The sequence below is a fragment of the Cajanus cajan genome, chromosome 8 (assembly GCF_000230855.2).
Source record: "Cajanus cajan strain Asha chromosome 8, NIPB_CcT2T_4, whole genome shotgun sequence".
Classification (NCBI taxonomy): Eukaryota; Viridiplantae; Streptophyta; class Magnoliopsida; order Fabales; family Fabaceae; genus Cajanus; species Cajanus cajan.
The window spans coordinates 55040646-55055471 of NC_138524.1; positions in this window are offsets into that span (position 1 = coordinate 55040646).

Sequence of the window (14826 nt, forward strand, 5' to 3'; positions counted from 1 at the left end):
TTGAATAGACGATCCAACTTGTTGCCCAAGTCTGCTCTAAACTTGTTTAATGTCTTTATAGAGACATATTGTTGTGCAGGTTCAGATGCAGATAAAAGAGCCTTAGGAGGGGCAGACGCTGCAATGGGCTCGACATAGATAGGCTCAGATGTTTCAAACGATGCTATTTTAGAAGGAACATCCTAAGGCATAGGCATGCCTGGTTTCCATGAGGGAGTGTCCTTGCAGTAGTCGTAGATAGGAGATTTGTACCATGAGTCTGTCACTGCCTTCCATTCATCCTTGTATAAATCCAAATTGAAAAGTGTGAAATGGATGAAGTACTCCTTGTTGAGAGCGTCAAGGTTTGGCTCACATCTCTTGTTTTGAAGAAAGGCGACTGAGGTGTCATTGAAATGCATCAGTTTGCATGGGGTCATCTAGCGATACCCATGCAGCATGAGTGTCCTTAGTTTTTCTTCGTCTAAGAGACCAGACGAACTTGCCTCTTGACTACACTTGTGCATGAAGTTTTGATAGAGCTTTTCAACATCATCTTTTGTGCATTGAAGTGCATTGGTAGGGTCTTTTTGCTTGTCCAAGCTTACCCCTTGATAATGAAGAACCTTAACCCTTGATGGTTTGGGCATTGATCCAAGATGAATTGCAGGATCCTTCATCTTGTTTTGATCGATTGGAGGAAGACGAGGGCAGATGTGGCAGGGTAAATGAAAATTTGGGTATCCTTGGTTGTGTATAGGGAATGAGGTATGTATAGGTGTATGGTTGTATCTATGCACAGGCTCAGATGGCCAATTATTACAAGGTCAGATGCTGAAAGGGAGCAAACATGACCTATATTTACAAGGATGAATTTAGTAGGTGTTTGGATGAACTCTACCTTTGGTAGAGGGGATGAAGGCTATTTTGGATGAATGGTTAAGGTGGATGGTGTTTTGTTTTTAAATTTGGGTGATGAGGAGGATGGTTGTTGATGTAAGGGAAGGATGAGTTGAGGAGTTCCTTGTGATGGAGTCCATGCATTTTTGGACGTGATCACCCCTCCTAGTTAAATCTTCCTCTTGAAGGTTGGTGGAAGAAGATCACTTATTATACCTGGTGGAAGTGCCAGGTAGGCCTCAAATGAAGTGAAAGGAATGCCTGAGTAGTATGGTATGCACTCGTACACTCCTTCCTCATACTCGTACACCGGTGCAGGAAAGTCTTGTTGGCATGGTGGAGATGAGGCTTCAACTGTTTGACCATGAGGGTCAATGACAGTAAGTGCTAGAAAGTACTTTAGAAGATACTATGCAGACAGAGGATATCTAGATTGATCTTCAGGCTTTTGTGAATAGGAGGAAGGAGACTTCTGCTCGAGTCTGAAGGTAGAAGGACGGGCAAGCATGGAGAAAGGAGATGGAGGAGGAGGATGCTCTAAATGGTAGTACTCTAGTCCATACGTTGGCTTGTTAGACAGAATAGTTGCATACTTGTGTGAATTCCCTTGTGAGTCGCGTAGAGGGTTTCTTGAAGCGTCCAGTATGGTGGAGCCTTCTTCAAGCCAAGAGTACATTGGTTTGTAGTACCCTAGGGCATGTTTGGTGGGCTTCTACAATACATAACGCCCAACCCAGTTGATGGGGTAAAGTCCACAAAGCACACTGATTGTCATGTCCGTGATGTATGGACGTGGCTTTGGATGCATACCAACTTTATTTCTCTTCATCACGTCCCTGTTTGTGGTGCATTGAAAGTTCTGAAGCAACTCTGATTTTCTGTCTAGGTTAGCTACACCAGGAAAAATGATGGAGTATAAGTTTGTCTCTAGATGCATCCCTTCTAGAACTAGCAGATTTATTGTTTATCTTATTGAGGAAGAAGGAAGAGGCCTTGAGGGCACGATCAAACGATCGGCTCTGATTGTCATCTTTCTTTTCCTAAGAGTAAGTGTATTTATATGGGTAACCCGTAAGGAAATTGAGGATTAGATAAAGTTTACGAAAAGTAGAAAGAAAGGAAGTTATAGGAACATCACTTACAGAGGAAGAATGTACAGTGATGAGGGAGAAAGAAGCGTCCACTGGAATTTCAGACTGAGCCGAAGGGACAATGACTTCAGCTGTAGGTTTAGCAACCACCTTTTCAACCTCAGGTGGAGGAGCGCATGTCGAGTGCTCTAGTTTAGCAGCCACCTTTGATGCTAACCTTGTGACGCTTTTCTTCTTAGGGTGAGGTGGTGCGAGAGGAGGTAGAGGAGCTTTTCTTTTCAAAGCCTTCCTTATGGGTTGGCTGTCCTTTGCATCAGACACAAAGTCTTCGTCTGATTGGAGAACCATTTTCCTTTTAGCTGTTGGTGCAGCAACAACCAATGGTTTAGCCTCCTCGGGAGATAGAGAGGGTTAATGCTTCTTGGTTGAGCGCGTCACCGGTTGTTCTCCTCTAATCTTCTTCTTGAGCTTTAAGGCCATCGTTGGGTTAGAGATGGTGTAGCTTACATGCATCTTCCCTAGGTTAGCCTTCCCAAAGACAATGGGCCCCATTGCTATGATCCTCTACTTCTCCTATTCTTTAAGCGTGAAGAAGATATTGTAGACTTTGTGATCCTAGAGGATCTTGAGGAGCATGGTGTGAACCATGAACTCCTTGCTGTCTTTCAAGTACCCTCTCCATTGATGAAAGAGTACTTGAGATAGGTTGAAGGCAGTTCCAGTCATCATCTAGAACAGGTAAAACTTGTGCAAGTTTGAGACACTGTCCTTGGCGCCCGCCTTGTGAAGGATCGACTTGTTTAGAATCTGCTGATAGACTTTAGTCTTGTCTTCAAACTTGTTGTAGGCTATAGGTCCTTCTTCACCCTCCTTGTGAAGAACCTTGTAACTTGGGTTAGACCACCAGCATCAGACATCCACCCCTTGTGGTAGATGTTGCTCGTCTTCTCGCACCCAATGGCTTGTGTGATAGTGGTAGGACAAACTCTGACTGTCACTTCAAGTACGGTTCCTTCAAAGAATCCCTGAGAGGCCTTCAAGGATTCATAGAACATCTTCACCAAACCAGGGTATATAACCTCCTTGATGTTGAAATACCCAAGGATTCTGCAGTAAGCCAAATCCTTGTAGATGGATATTCCCCATTTCTTCATCTAGCTTATGTTGAAGTGATGCTCCAGATACATCACTGGCTTTACCTCCGTGGAGAAGGTATGAGCGCAGTTAGTGGCTTTGCACATTTCAGCAGGAATGATCACGGTTGTAGCGTTTCTAGTTGGGGTGGCCATTGCAGTGAGTGAGGAAGGTTTGAAAGGATTAAGGTTTGTGAGTTTGGAGAGAAAACTTGAGATTTCAAAGTCTCGAGAGTATGAAGTGTGAAGAGTAAACTAATGAGTAAGAGGGAAGATATAAGGATTTTGAAACAGAAAAATATTTCTATTTTTATTTTAATTTGTCTGACGTGACGCCCTTTGCCTTCCTCGTGTAGAGTGACGTGTATTATGCACAACTTGCATTAAATTTAGGGTAAAGGATATGTCTTTTCAAATAAAATCCCCAAACAATAATTTAGTTATTCATTAATTTCTAAGTTTTTTCCTTTAAATGCAGAGAATGTTTATCTCTATCTGCTCTGCGCTTTAATAATGAAGGTCATTCATTATGAATATGCTGGATTGAATTTTTAGATGCAAGGACTGAATATTCAGATGCAAGGGAAACTACCTAGACACTTCATTAGATAAAGATTCTCAGATGCAGTAATTTCTTACTACACTCTAACGAATATTCAAACGCAGTGGTTTACTACGTTTGTTATCCTATTGTGTTTTAGACGAAACTGGACAGTAGATATATTAAAATTCTAATGAAAACATTTGGAACATGCTTCATTGAAGTAAATTAGTTAATACCTATTTTACCTATTCCAATTGTTTGTCCTCCTTGCTTTTCAACTTCCCGTTTGTCCTTCGTTCTTCAATGGATCGTATTCTACCCCTTCAATGTTAATTGCTCAACCCTAGGGGTCAAGCTCTGATACCAATTGAAGTTAGACGAAAACACATAGAATGAGAGGTTGAATATGTGTGTGTGTGAACAAAGGAATTTTAAAAACATTTTCGTAAAGAGATTTTTTTTCAACCAATAAAATTTCTATTTTGAATGCTTAATAGAAATTGTGCAGGATTGATTGAACAAAAGATTTTTGCGTCTAAGAGTTTATCGTCTGCACAAGGAAAATGTTTCTTAAACGAAAACTATTTCTTAAAATAATAAATTAAACAACTATATTTTTTGTTTGAAAATAGTTGTAGTAAACAATAAGCATTGGAAGAAATTTTCAATATGATATATTGAAAAAACAAAATTGCGTTTGAAACATAGAAAAATAGTGCAAATATTTTTAGATTGGTTCGCTCTAACTGAGCTACGTCTAGTCTCCTTCAATTGAAGGGTTCCACTAGATTTTCAATAAGGTACAAGTATTATCACCACTTTTGGTTTACCGAGTATTATCGACTACTTCTGGCCTGCCAACTTCAATCGTCAGTGCTAGTATTCTTTGTTCAACCTCTTCAGGCTCGTAGTGAGTATTCTCGACCACTCCTAGTCTCGAGTATTATCAACCAGTCCTGGTTCACCAACTTCACTCATTGGCGCTAGTATTCTTTGTTCAGCCTCTTTAGGCGCGCAGTGAGTATTCTCGACCACTTTTGGTCCCGAGTATTCTCAACCACTCTTGGTTGGCTAACTTCACTCATTAGCTCTAGTATTCTTGGTTCACCCTCTTTAGGCTCTTAGTGAGTATTCTTGACCACTCTTGGTTTGGAGTATTCTCAACCACTCCTGGTTGGCTAACTTTACTCATTAGCTACAGTATTCTTTGTTCAGCCTTTTCAGGCTCTGAATAAGAATTCTTTGACAAGCCTCTCCAGGCTTATACAAGTATTCTTTCCCTAGCCTCTTCAGGCTTTACAAATGATAGATAGTTTGTTTTTGAGTGTGTGGTTTACTCTCACAAAGAGGATACAAGAATTTTCTACACTCACTAAGGTGCATGTTCCTAAGTTACACTTAGAACTCCTTAGTCTACATAGATAAATACAATACAATATTGTACATTTGATTATGTATGCTCTATCTCTGGTTTTGTTGCTTCTTGGGCTTGATATCACTCTTCGCCAACCTCTCCAGGTTTGAAGTCATGACATATATATAGTTTTGTAAAATTTTCCCGTTGCAAGTTTCCGTTGAAGTAGGATATAGTCATTCATTACTAGTTTGATCTTTCATTTAATACACAAGATCTTGCATTAAATGTGGCTTCTTGTTTATAGACATTGCGTGAAGTCTTCTTCGTTTTGTTAGCATTAGTGTCTGACTTTAGTTGAGACCTAAGAACTTTTTGTCATTTTCCGGTCGCCTAGCTGTAGAGATGTTGTCTTTATTTGAAAAGTGATTTACTTTTTCTGATACATGAATGCTTTTACTTTTGCGCTTGTATTTCTTCTTTTTCTTTTCTTCCTTTCAATGCGCAATCATATTGAGAGCTTTTGTATGATTATAGATGATGCCTGAGTTGTCCCTTGATACTTAATTCTTCAAATGTTTTCATGGTAGTCTTTGTCAGCGTCTGTTAGTCCATGTGCATCTCAAGTCTTGATCTTCATCTGAGCATTTGTCATTAATGCTCTAACTTTTCTTTGGTTTGGTCAACATTGTAGATGGACAGACTTTTTTTCCGTTTGGAATACTTTTTAAGTCTATGCTATCCTTCGTCTGATATTTAGTTGACTTTCTTCTGATCTTTGACCAACCTTTATCCGAGTTCTTATGTTGCGCTCTAGGTTGTCCTTGACACACCTTCATCTGATATTTGATTTATCATCGTTTGGCGCTCATGTCTTACTCTATCTATCATTTGACTTGCTTTGTCTGTTCCTCGTGATGTGCTTTGCTTTGATTAATTTTTGTCTTGTACTTGAAGAAGTTTCGTCTATGGTCTGTATCATTTGAAGCTTGATTATTTTCCTTCTTGTGCTAGGTTTGGCTTCTTTTAACCTTTCCATCTGATGCTTTAAGCTTTTACCCTTTATCTTGGTTTTGGTGTAGGAACTGGCACATGCTCTATTCTTCGTCTTGCTTGTACTTATATTTTTCTGAAACATTAACACACTTGTTAGAAATAACAACATGTATTATATTTGTCTCATTCAAAACCTTGTTGGGAATTGCTTCGTCTAACTTAACACTAATAACAAGCAATACAATATCCTTTTCAACATAGGCCATAAATACAAAAATGAATAAAGAAAACTAAACAAAACTATACAAATCTAATGCTAACATCATCAAAACTAAAAATTTTTCAATCTTCATAAAGATCTTTGAGAAGGACTTCAATAATTAACTCAGTAATTAACTCAGCAATTACCATAACCTCAACAATATACTCAACAATCTATAACTTTTTGGTTTTGATGAGCTAAACACTTGTTGCTTCATGATATTAAAGTTTGTGTGTTGTTTGAACCCGCAAAGCTAACAAATACTTTCAATACAAAGAATTATGCATATTTCCATTTCAAAATTTTAAAACTTGTGTTTTCCAATATAATCTAATAAATATAAAGATCAGATATCATCAAGTTTCTCCATGTTTATATCATCAATTTTCTCATCATAGAACATAACACACACACACACACGTACATATATATATAACATATATAAACACAAAGTATATATCATCATAAGCAAAAAGTATATCATCAATTTTCTCCCCTTATTTGGCTTAATCAAACAAAAAAAATAGAGTAAACCTGGAGAAATAGGTGATATATATAACACAAAACAAACATCTATATAAAAGATATAACAAACATTAACCATTAATAACTGAAATGTAAATTATTCAATAAATTACAACCCAGAATTCGAATTGTTCAATTCTTAAATAGAAATACAACAAAAACATAAATGTAATGCAATTCCTAGTGCATGTGTGAGTGAGTTATTCATCTGGATAAGGGATATTCATTGCATCTAGGCACTCAGAAATAGACTCAAAGCATTGCTTGAGCTCTTGATAGTCCCGTCTTTGTGTTTCCCTCATATCATCTAATTTAGCTAACACTAAAAGTTAAAATGCTAAGAAAGGTTTAGGCTCTTCAACTTCAACTTTTGGTTCCACTTTAGGTCACCAACTTCCACATTGGGTGTGTCTCTTTTAGGCATCCATCCTACATTTGTTTTAACTAGTTTCATCATCTTCAAAGCTATATCCTTAATATCATGGTTATCTTTGGTTGATTCTCTAGCTTCTCCTTCTAAAGGTACATTATAATAAGCTAGAACCTTGCTTATAAGCACAACATATGGACACTTGTAATCCATCAACCTTCTAGGCTCAATTTGCTCGGAGTTTGATATGCTTGCCTCTTTCTATTTCATCCATTAATAGGTTTTGAAGAAAAGGGTTTTTGAAGATAGGAGAGGATAAGGTTTTCTCTAAGGTTTTTGGAGATTAAGAGATAGAGAATGATAAGAGTTATGAGTCTTTTGGGTTTTAGAGTGGGTTATGTATGAATAAATGATTACTTATCTATTACTAACACATGTATTCAATTACTAGATGTGGTAATCAATTATTTCAGTGAGTGTGCACCAAATTTGCTTCATAAGTGTAGAGGTAATCGATTATCTCAATAGGTAACTGATTAACTCAGTGAAAATGCATAAGGATTTCCACATACCAACAATGGTAATTGATTATCTTAATAGGTAATCAATTAACATAGTGAATATGCATAAGAATTTCTTCATTCTTGTAGTGGTAATCAATTATCTCGATGGGTAATCGATTAACACAGTAAGATTAAGTGTGTATTTTAAACACTGTTAAATGTGATTTCCTATGAATGAATGAACATGTGTCATGCTTGCATATTTTTATCAAATAATTGTTTCATGTATAAACATATTATAACATATATAAGTATTGAGTTATGTAACTTTGCTAAGATTTGACTCACTAATGATGCCAAGATTGGTTCTTAGCTTGTAAAATCTTTCCTTTAGCAGAGGCTTCGTGAAGATATCAGCTAATTAATTCTATGAATCTATAAATTAAATATCACAATCGCCTTTCTCTACATGACCTCGTATAAAATGATGACAAACTTCAATGTGTTTAGTCCTTGAGTGTAAGATGAGATTTCTTGTAATGTTGATTGCACTAGTGTTTTCACACTTGAGTGGAATTTGATTAAGCTTCAAACCAAATTCTTGAAGTTGATGCTTGAGCTACATTAATTGAGCATAACAACTTCCAACTGTTATATATTCAGCTTCTATTGTAGAAAGTGCTACACATGCTTGTTTCTTGTTATGCCAAGATACAAGGAATTCTCCAAATACATGACATGTTCCACTGGTGCTTTTACTATCTAATTTGTGTAACACCCCAATTTTCAAAAAGGTTATTATTATTATTATTATTATTATTATTATTATTATTAGATGGTATTTGGTCATAATTATTTTAATAATTATAGAGGAATATTATTTTGTACGTTTTAAATAATTATTATTTTGGACAATTATTTTGTACGTATTAAATAAGTATTTTTATTAGCATTTTTAAATAAATATTTATATGTTTTAAGAGAAGGTTGATTTTATATGATATTTTGTTATTGAAATTATATTATTATATTTAGGGTCAGAAATATATTATTATTATAGAGAAAAAATATTTTATAATATACATGTATTTATTTTATTTAATTATTTTGAGGAAAATTAGAAGTGGGTTAGAAGAGAAGGAAAATGGGTTGGGTTGACCCAGTCCAATGGATTAATTTTAAGAAAGGAGTCAGGTGGTGTTAACCCTATCTGCGTCATTTGCGTTCTGAAGGGTTAGGGAAAAAAAGAGGAGAAACAAAGAGCTCTAAGGAAGAGTACTCAGGAACGATCTTAGATCACACCAAGACCATTCATCTTCTGCTCATCTTCATATGTGAATATAGGGGTGTTCGGGTAGTGAGGGCAATCCCTAAGTCCCTCTAGGAACTCTATTTAAAATTCTGAACGATTATCTGTGCAATCGATGTTCTAAATTCTTAATTCATTTGGAAGAACTTATTTCTTGAATTGTCTTTGAATTCCATTGGGGCTTTCTTGTTAATTCTTTATCCTTAAATTTGATGACTTGAATTTTATGTGTTAAAAAGAGTTTAGATTTTTTTTTGTAAAACCAATGGAAACCAATTTTTGAGGCTTGAGATGTGTATGGATTGATTTGGAACGTATGAAGAATATAAATGGAGTTAAACTGAACCAACGGGGTGTAGAAGTAGTGAAAATTGGTAAAAACCTTGTTGAAACTCGTAAAACGCAGGTTTAATTTCACAGAGGGGAGTCTGGGCAGAGATTTGGGCGCTCAGCGCCAGTTTTGGGCGTCGGGCGTCGGGACCCCGACATATGTTTGTAATTTTGCGATATCTTTCTGTGTAGTTATCCAAATCGAGTGCCGTTTATTTTTTTAGAAACTAGACATCTGGGGCTACCATTTAGACACAAGAATCGTGTAAAAATATTAATATTTGATCAAGTTATGTGAGTTGCAATTTGAGCTTTCCAATCTGTGTGCGAACCACAACATCAATTTTTGTGAGCCCTGAATGGTAACCTAAAAGACTTTATTAGGATTTGTGCTCTTCATGAAAGTTGTAGATATTGATGTTAGGATTCTAATGGAGTTGGGATCACTTAGAAAGGATATGTATATCTCGAGTTATGGTTAAATTATTAACTGAATGTCATAGATATTGTGATGTGTGTGAAGAATTATGTGAAATTTGTGGTCTATGATGTTGATAACTTAATGATAGGTACCTAGCATGTGAGGATGATATTGCATGGATTGTTATTGACATGTGATGATGTTATATAATGGAGATGCATTAATTATGAGTTACGTGGGATGCATGAGTTGCATGAGACTTATGAGTTGCATGTGGTGCTTGAGAAGCCAGACGTGGCTATATTGCATTGGACCCTGGGCCCAGAGAGGGGTTGAGACAGGGGGGACCATGACGGGAGGCATTCCATGCGTGGGCCGTTGGGTGTTTAACTGCGCAGCTCACTGGCCACAGAGGGTTTAACGGTGGGTGGATTGCCTTTGCACGGGCCGCTGGGTGTTTAACCGTGCAACATACCGGCCCTGGGAGGGTGTGAGAACGGTATGCCCGCATTGGCAACAACTAAGGGAATTGACGAGGTACGCCCATTGTGCGGAGTGCCAAGTTGAGACTCTTAGGAGAGGAGATGTGTATGAGCATATAGTGAGCATGTGTATGAAAGCTTGTATGATTAAAAAAAATGATGTTTGGTAATTATATGAGATGTATTTGTTGTTTATAGTTAATGATGATATTTTGGTGCACGGTGTGGGGTGGGAATTGGGTAGCTCTATGTTCATATATGATGTTATCTATCTCTCACCGTCCTGTTTTTATGTGGTTTTCTTTTAGGTGAAGATGAAGGCACTCATAGTGTTGAGTTCTAAAGGGAAAGGGTTCTGCTCTGATAGGATGTGACATTGGGGCATGAATTTAGGATGCTTTAGTTATGAATTGTTATTTGTCGTTTGAGGAGACTTATTTTTAGGAGTTTTATATTCACCTTATATTTGTAAATTCTGGATCCCTTTCATTTTTCTTTAGAGACCTTGATAATTTTCTTTTAAGAGTAAAACTTTATTATCATTATTATTATTATTTCTATTTATTTCAAGACTTGTGAACCTATGAGTTTTTATTAAAATATGTGGACCCTTCTTGATGTTATATTTATTGAATTATTCTTATTGTTGTTACTTATCTATTATGGGGTAGAAGGGTGTCACAATTTGCAACCTACAAAATCAAAGTCAGAAAATCCAATCAAGGAATGGGTTGTACCTTTAGGATACCACAATTTGACATTGAGAGTTCTCTTGAGGTATTTTAGAATTTTCATCACAACTTTTATATGTGACTCTTTAGGAGTAGATTGATATCTTGCCTATACATAACTGCTAAACATGATATTTGTCCTGCTTGTTGTGAGATATAGAAAAGATCTGATGATTCCTCTATACTTTGTTTATGCAACTTCCTTTCCTGTATCATCATTATCTAAGTAAAAGTTAGTTGACATATGTATATTTGATATCTTACAATTCTCCATTTTGAATTTCTTTAATAACTCCTTGCTATATTTGGTTTGATGTAAAAATATTCCTTTCTCCATTTGTTTAACCTGTAATCCTAAGAAGAAACTAAGTTTTCCCATAATTGACATATCAAACTCTCCTTTCATGTTAGAAACAAATTCCTCACAAAGAGAGGGGTTAGTTGATCCATAGATAATATCATCAACATACACTTGAACCAAAAAAATATCATCAGAGGCTCTCTTTATGAAAAAAGATTTGTCAACATTGCCTCTTTGAAAGTTATGAGTCAAGAGAAACTTGCTCAATCTTTCATACCATTGCCTAGGGGCTTGCTTAACTCCATACAAGGCTTTCCTAAGCTTGTAAACGTGATTGGGCAATTTAAAATCAACAAAACCAGGAGGTTGTGAAACATACACTTCTTCATTTATAAAGTCATTTAAGAATGCACTTTTCACATCCATTTGATACAATTTAAAGTCATACACACATGCAAATGCAAGAAGTAGTCTAATAGTTTCAAGCCTAGCAATAGGAGCATAAGTTTCACCAAAGTATGTTCCTTCTTGTTGATTATAACCTTTGGCTACTAACCTAGCTTTATTTTTAACTATAAGACGACCCCATATAGTTTATTTCTAAACACTAATTTAGTTCCTGTGACATTCATATTTTCATTGGAGGGAAATAGAACACCTATATATATAGCTTAGGTAGGTTGGAGAAGAAGCTAGACATCTAGGAGTCAAGGAGACATTTAGATCTAGATCCACCAATTACAAACAAGCTTTAGGAGACACGTAGGGAACAACTAGATCTAGAAGAGCTAGTGAGCAAGTGCCAAGTGTCCTCTTGTCTCTAGGTAGTCGGAGAAGTAGTTCCAAGGTGAGAAGTAGCAAAAAAAAAAGGTGGCCAAGATGGCCTTTGGCTTGTCTTGGCCAAAACAAAAACCAAGGAATAGGTTTGTTTTGGTTAACCAAATGAAGGTTAAACCAAGCCAGGTTAATTCCTTGTGCCAAGAGAAGAAAAAAAAGCCCAATATCATTTTTGGCTATTTTTACACCTTTACTACTTCCACACCTTTACTACTCCCAAACCATCTAGAATGGTTATTGTCACACTACTAAAATGACTATTTCCACTCCAACTACTAAAACTCAAGAAAACTAAAAGTGGTGACCATGAATACAAGGTCAAAAGGAATACATTTCAATAAGAAACATGCCTTTAAATCCTAAAGGCTTAACCTACAAACAAGAAAACATACACCTTAAATACAAGGGTAAAAACAACCTATACATGTAACTACTACATACAAAGGAATGGAAAAAAAATTATGCAAAGTATAAGGAATACATTCTCTCTAATAGCTTATTCTAGCCTCCTGACCATAGACCTTGTCAAAGGTCCTATGGTCTTCAATGATGGTCCTCTATCATATGTGCTTCTTAAATATCTTAATATCACTAGATCCCTTATGTGTCAATTGCAAAGCATCCATATTTCCTTCTAAGATTTATATTATGACACTCTAAAGAATTCATTAAGTGATAATGCATATGTGATAATGTTCTTAGCTCTAAAGTCATATTGTGCCCCTTTCTTTTCATCATCACTCCAATGTTTTTCTTTCTCCTCACTTTTTTCTTCACTCATAGGTATATGGTGTCCATTTTCAACAACATTCCAAATAGCTATCCTAATTGCTTCAATGAAAATTTTGATTCTTTTTAGTCAAAAGATGACCTTTGATCCTTCAAGCTTTCAAGTTTTAATGATAACAAACAATATTTTTCTGAAGAGAAAATATTTTTACAAAATACAAATCAGACGAAGTATAAGATACAAACCTTTAAACAAATGATGTGTCCTTAGACGAAACATTTAATCTTACTTTATAAAGTTTTAAATACATATCATTTATAATAAGTAATGACTACACTACACGAGTAACTAATTTCTTAATAGATAAAACAAAGAAAGCTCATTGGAACTCAAAAATCTACTAAAGTGAATGTAGGCATGATTTACACAAGATCCAAGGATAAATGAATCCCTGAAATCACAGAGAAAGTTAGTAAAAGTCAATGCGAAACCTACTTCTTGCTAATAAATGCCATAAATAGTTTGTTTGGTATTCTAAATTTGATAAATAGCCTCTCTGATTAGATAAGAAGTGACAATTTGGTGAAACACAATTAATGCAAGTTTTAATGCATTAATAGACACTTCTCACCTCAAGAAACTTGTAACAAAGACAAACAAAGCAAGCATGTGAGGAACCCTCAAGGTTTTGCAACAATCATTTTCATTTGAGCTACTATATAAGAAACTTAAAGAGCAAAAAGAAAAGCTTTTCACAAAATTATCATTTATTCATTCTTTTTGTAAAGTTTTTGTTCTTAATTGATTGTATCACATCTTGTTTGCAAGACGAAATAACATTTGTTAAAATTTACCCATATATAACTATTGCTATAGGATTGAGCTTGGAAAGACTTGTCTATAAAATAATACTCAATGTAGAAGCCTGGAGAGGCTTTGTGTGAAAAAAATACTTGGGTAGATTGCTTGAAGAGACAATTCAAAGAACACTTAGGTTTGAGCCAGAAGTGACTTATTGAAAAAATACTTGTATGTTGTTTAAGATAGTGAAAATTAATCTTGTTGGATTGAGAACTAGATGCACTCTTGGTGGTTAAGACGAACCAATATAAAAATTATCATGTATCTTATCTGCCTCTTTTCCCGCACTCATTATTGTTAGCGTTACTATTTCATTACTCAAGAAGTTGTTAGTTTTTTATTGATACTATTAAACTCCCCCTTATAATGTCCATATTTTCTCCACACATTCTAATTTTTCAATACACATAATTTTCACCATTGAAAACAAAAGGTCTATGTATTGAAATGCCATTGTCATAAGATAAATTGTTTCCAACCATTTTTAAACAACTTGAAGAATTTTCAAGAACCTTGCTCTAATACCAATTGTTAGAAAATATTGTTGATCTAAGAGGGGGTGGGTGTATCAAATTTTAAAAATTATTCTTTACTTTCTTGGATAAAAAGTTTTCTAAAGACTTTCATATTGAACTAATTGATTTTAAGCCAAGGTGAAATGAAATGTTGAAAATATTTTTCAATGCAAGTCAGATTTTAACTATCCTACATGCAATATTCAAGATACAAGAAACATATTAACAAACATGTAATCATATTAACAAGAAAGTAAATTTAAGTTAAATGGTAAGAGAAACTTGCACAAAAATCTATATTGGTTCTCACAACCACATGCAAAACACTCCAACAAATTAAATAAACAAATTTTTGAACCCTAAGAAGCACCTTTGTAGCAGCCCACTACAAGATAGTTATCTTTCTAAAGAAACCTACTCAATAATTAATCTACGTTGAGAAACCTACTTAAGAAATACAAAAAATTAAGGAAAGATAGCACCTAAACTACAGAACAAAATGAATAGTTGTATCAAGAATAAACCACTTAGCCACAATCCTTCAAGTATATGATAATGATAATTCATTCCCTTGATTAATTCTAGAGGTTCCCATAAAGGGTTTCAAATTTTTTCAAGAAAATACTTTTCTTAGAGCTAACTAAATGATTAA